Source organism: Arctopsyche grandis, chromosome 4 (assembly GCF_051622035.1).
Source record: "Arctopsyche grandis isolate Sample6627 chromosome 4, ASM5162203v2, whole genome shotgun sequence".
NCBI lineage: Eukaryota > Metazoa > Arthropoda > Insecta > Trichoptera > Hydropsychidae > Arctopsyche > Arctopsyche grandis.
In genome coordinates, this window is record NC_135358.1 from 10,434,279 (window position 1) to 10,440,278 (window position 6,000).

A 6,000-nucleotide genomic window follows, 5' to 3' on the forward strand; every position below is an offset into this window, starting at 1 on the left:
TTTCTAATTTGACTTCATTAGCTGAACATCTCATTTGAATCAAACAGTCAATAGACTTTAAATTTAAATGAAACATTGATTCGTTTCCTCAACAATTTTCATATACATATACGATTACATAAAAATATATATACTTCTCTAATCGGATCTGAACTCGAATATGTACAGACATGTGTATGTATTACATGTGTTAAATAAATCTATAGATAAGGGCGCAAACACACATTGTTTTGTACATGTAAAAAAACGATAGCACGCCTGATATATGCAATGGCGACCCAATCTAAAACTCACCTCCTGGAGTGTTTTAGGTGATATTTTATCCTTGTATTGACAGTGATCGATAACGATGATATGCATGTTTGAAGAAATGTAGGAGAAACTTGTCAAAATAATTAGATAGTACGAAATAATCAGTCATGTCGTGCCATTATACATATGTACTGCTTCAAAATGCTATACAGAAATGTACACCGGCAATTTTATTGCGTGCTATATAACGGATTTTTTTGTGATTTAATTTGCCGAAAATGTCGGAAAACACCGCAAAATAAATTATGTCGCTTCTACCATCGCGTCGATTCACGACCGCCATATGCATTTTTTATGAATCATGGCCGAAATTTTTATCATCCATCACTGGCAGACCAACGTCGATGAATAACGCCAGGTTGTTACGTTTCCCACCACTGAATAGTTTATCGCACTAAATTAGCGGTGAATACTGAACAAAAAGAGTATTACAAAACAACAACAACAATAATAAATAAAATAAAACGTATTATTTACGGTCGTCGTGTATACGTCTTCCAAATCGGAGCAAATATCACTTAACGCTTCTTAAAGTGTACTCGATCGCAAAACCACTCGAGTCGATGATCGATTCGCCACGACTTGATTCATTTCGTGTCGATTATACTGTTTGAGAGGTGTAGGTTTTGCGTTACGTGACAGTCGAGTTTCGCACTAAATGGCCACCGGTTTATTGTTTTATATATAAATTCGATCTTAGAAAATATCATTTCACGGTCGGCTTTGCATTTGCGTTTTTTTTTTCAATACGTTTGTCGAATGAACCGTGTCCAAGCTTATTGAGCGTTTTGTTACGCATTCGTAAGCCTATTACGACATTTTCGGAGTCGAGCGTGACGCTCTCCTTGCACAAAATTGCATCTTGCTATCTGCCGTTGGAAATCATTGGAGATCATTGAATTAGAAACACCTGCTATAAGAATAATCAGGGCGATTTATTTATGCGGTTTCTATTACAGCTACTTACTTATGTGTACTCGATTCTTTAGAGTAAAAGTACTATGTACTTCCGGTTGAAGTAAAAATATTAATAAAAAAAAAACTATATAACCAGCAGCATAGACTAGTAGCATATAATGCTTTGAACAAAGTGGTCACGGGTTCAAATCCCGCTGGTTTCTGCTGGCCAGACCTTGGATTTGTGACTCCAGGTCGATCGTTTCATATGTACATAGCTGTGGTTGTTAATTAATACGTATTTTCTTTGTATAACACTAATAATACTTGGTGTATTTAATAAATACATGTGTAAAATAAATAAATACCCAGCATTGCATGGAAAATACTACTTCTATTCATATTATACAAAACGCCCCGTTTTCGGCACGTTCATACTTGTTTTGGACGAGTGCAAGGAAAAATCGGCTCACATATACATTACATAGCGCGACGATACGGCTCAATATTGCTTACGTCGTGTTGCTCAAGTAAATATTGTCACAACATGACGCTTCCGAAAATATTCATATGCGCATGCGCACTTTCGTTAGTACGCGTGCATTCGCAACTATGACATCATGTGTACTGCTGTATAATATGGATTGATCGTGTCGGTTGCTTCTATTTCGCTTACGCACATATACATTACGGAACATACATATGAATGTGTCCATATAGAACGTACTGATGAATATTTTTCGAGCTGCTGTTCACGTACGTGAGCTGTGCTGGTATAAATGAACCATTACATATTAAAAAGTTTCAGCCCATTTAAAGCGGCTTAGGAGATAATTGAATTTAAAAACTTGTAAAATAGCGAAGACCTATAAGGGGAGGTACCACTTCAGTAACTGATACTAAGTAAGTGTGATAGGATTAACGGTATTCGAGTTACAGACACACATTTTTTTAAAACCATGATAAAGTGATCGGTGATTGATTGAAGTTCAATTCAGTCAAAATCTCGAGATCGATTTTTTGCATGCTCACAAAACTTCATCTATTGTTACTACTTACATACATAGGTAAAGTAATATTATTACCAGCGACATATGTAGATCAGTGGTTAGCATGTAATGCTTTCGATTGTATGGTCACGGGTTCTATTCCTGACTTTGTCGCTGGATATGTGACTCTAAGGTCAATTAAGAGTTGCCAATTTATCTGATTTCATTGGAAACGGTTCCGACAAATTGTCAATCCTGTCCAATTTGCTTAGAAAAAAATTAAGTTTAGAGCATCTCATAATTTTTTGATATTTAAAATGCTACAAAAAATGATGATTGATTTTTGAAATTGGCCTTGAAATATACTTGAATTTACAATATTGACCATAGATGCAGGTTAATGAAAAAAAAAAATGGATATACCTGCATAAATAAAATAAAATAATGAAATTTTTAAGAAAACATGATACAAAATAGAAGGTTTTGCATTTTCACTTATATTTTTAAATTTTCTTTTCTTACATTTTACTGAAAGGAACCAGCTCGTTATAGGAGTTCTGACTTTTCACATTTACATACATATGTACATACATACAATCGTGAATACGTTTCATAATTTGAAATTGAATTCAATGATAATTAAATTATTTCGAAAACAATTGTTTCTGAAGGGTTGAATATCTCAATTGATCGAATTGGCTGTACTCGTTCGCTTCAGGGGCTTATTCATTACAGCCAGGGGTGGCTCCGGTGAATTATGAGGACAGCGTGCATTGTGCGGGGGCCACGAGCGATGCAGGACATCCTTTATGCATTTGGAAGCTGCAGCTTACGAATGCATTCGCTAATTCGACTTGATTTAATATGTGCGCACCACCGGTCGAACAATTCATTCGGGTCTATAAAAACTTCTGTCGTATGAATTAATTATCCCCCCTCCCCGGCCATTGTTTATCTGACGCGTACCCCCGCGAGACAGTAACGATCGATCGAACTGTAATAATAGCGCTTTGTCGGATTGCATCGTTGCACTTTGTCAAATTTATCGAGTCGGTCGTTCCGCTTCGAAAGGGCCGCTGAAAGATTAACCTGTTCCTTTCCAGGCACAATGCAACGCCGACATAAATCAAATAAATGAGCCTTATCTTATGCGCGAACGTACTGCTTGACGTCGGCTGTCATCGCTTGTAATTTACACAACAATATGGCGGATCGAAGTGAATTGAAATAGATATATAAATCGATTCTCATATTGTATATTTTAATGTGATTTTTTTTTTAAATTCATTCATTCTTAGTGTTGTTGATGAAATTTCATGGAATTATTATTAAAGATGCTATGATACGGTATGAAATTGTCTATATTACAATTTCTTACAAGCGAACTCTGTCTTTTTAGGATGCTAACGATGATTCTCATAACAAAAATGATTTTCTTCGATAGTTTTATGTATATGTAATAGCTGGATTGGTCGGCGTTACTTGAGCTAATGAAAGTTGCAACAAAAAGTAAAAATCTTAAAAAATTATATACATACATGCTTAATATGTGTCTGCGATCCAAGTTAAGTACTGCAATATAAATTGTACATTTGCATAGTAGAAAAACAGACATTTTTATTTGATTTTTTTTACTTACAAATACTTGAGAGAGGTAGCATGGCCGATGGATCCAAATGGTTTGCCAACAATAATAGTAAAATATATAGAATAAAGAAGTATGACAAGGGTAGTAGATAGTAGATAGAATAGATATAGTGAAGAGATTGAAATGACAATGGGTGGGCAACGTGGCTAGAAAAATGGATGAAAGGTGGACAAAAAAAGTGCCAGAATGGTACCCGAAAGAAATCAAAAGGGACACCGCAGGAATGATGGGTAGACGACATTTGGAAATTGTGTGGGGTGAGATGAATAAGAGTTGCGCAAAACAGAGACGAGTGGAACCGTGTTGGAGAGGCCTTCATCCAGCAGTAGATGGTGAACAGCTATAGATGATGATATATTTAGAATAAAGAAAAACTACAAAAACCGATAAATTTATAGTTTATTTTTAAAAAGATTAGTTTATTAGAAGTTACTATTTCATTTGATAGTCTATTCCAAATTTTAACCTCTATATTTGAAAGATTCTCTTATTTTTTTTTATAAAAAATATCTTTTTGGATTCTGAGAGTACATGTGACCTCTCAGATGAAAGGTTTTGTTAAATGTCGAGAGGTTAATCATAACTCCAAGGTCAGACTTTTAATTAATTGTATTCCAATTAATTGTATTGGTTTTATAAAAGTTGTGAACTTCGATTAGATCTCCTCTAATTTTTCTCGTCTCTAATGGAGATACATAGATTCATTCTTTTCAATCTCCTATCGTATGAAAGTGATTTCAGTTCGGAAGGCATTTTTTAAATTCTTATTTGAACCCTTTTAAATACATTTTTAAAATGATGAGTTCCAAATAGAACATATATATGCAAATTCCAACTAAGATCTAATATATGTAAGTTTTGGGTAAAAACTTAGCATTGAGGAAATTAAAAGCCCTTATTCTATATATTTATTTATTAATGACAAAATTTCAGATCAAAGATGGTAAAATCTCCAAGGTCAGACTTTTACGGGTGTTGATAAATTGAAATCTAATTAATGTTTCTTCATTTTTCATTCCAAATTACCTACTTAATCTTTGTTAAGTCTTCTTGAATAAATAACATATGTACATATATCATTGATCGTGGCGTTAGAGCAAATATTGAAAGCTTACAATGGATTATAAGTATATTATATTAATGTGTTATTACATAGTGATATTAACCGATTCTGTTTGTTGTTTTCAGATGATGGAATGCGCTTATCTTCCTGCATACCCACAACAAAGGACGACTGCAAATTGGTGGACAGAAAATCATGTCACCCCTGATGATGAAAATTGATTTTCTGTCTGAAAACTGATTTCACCATCGCCGTTTCGTCGCAAGAAGATTTCCAAGCATCACAGTGTTCGTCGGTGTTAAGTTAATGGCGAAAAAAATGACTGAACTTAAACCACGAAGGTTTCGTGCTAGACTAAAAACTAAAACGTTCGTGACTATCGATCTGTACTTAAATTTGATTGAATTAGTTGATCTTTAATTAGTTAATGAAAGAAAAATAAAAATCCTGGAAAATAAGTTAATAAATAATATCAGTGCTATTATCATCACGAGAAGTAAATGAAAGTTCAATTAAAATATATTGGTTGACGAAAGTGAGACTCTGTTAAGGATTAAGTTAATGCATAGTTAATTTGTAATTTGAGACTTGTTGCCTTGAAAAATGCAAGGCTACCGTTTTTGTCCTTGTGTGATCTCGATCCCATGTTAGTGTTTTTATTATTATTATTTCTTTAAATTAATTTTTGCCATAATATAAGTCCAACATCCATGTTATGTCTATGGGTCATAAACAAAAACGATGTATATATTATACTATTACATAAGGAAAGAAGTTCTCAAAAAAAAAAAATATATATATACTACATATATATTATAAAAACACACATTTATATATATAATATCAATTGTTTATATGTAAATATTATGTAGACATATTTATTTTCAACTCAATATTAAGAAAGATCAAATTAATTCCAATGTTTTTTAATTTAAAATAATAGTTAACCAACAAATAATATCGATCAATCAATTATTTTATCAGTATTTATCTTTTATTAATGTTATTATCAAGTGTCGAACACTTTCACGCCGACAGTATTATTGTGAATGAATTCTGATTATACATATATTATATAATTGTACATGTAA

General features: G+C 33.1%; 1 protein-coding gene across 8 annotated transcripts in view; it reads left to right on the top strand.

Annotated features, from left to right (window-relative positions):
• Positions 1 to 5,689, top strand: part of LOC143910264 (LIM domain transcription factor LMO4.2) — a 361,988-nt gene extending 356,299 nt beyond the window's left edge. For 7 of the 8 annotated variants that reach the window (XM_077428659.1, XM_077428661.1, XM_077428663.1 and 4 more), the window contains one exon: positions 5,035 to 5,689. The gene's annotated coding sequence lies outside the window, so the exon portion shown is untranslated. The remainder of the gene's footprint in view (positions 1 to 5,034) is intronic. The other variant, XM_077428665.1, reaches the window with a different exon arrangement.
• Positions 5,690 to 6,000: the final 311 nt, after the last annotated feature.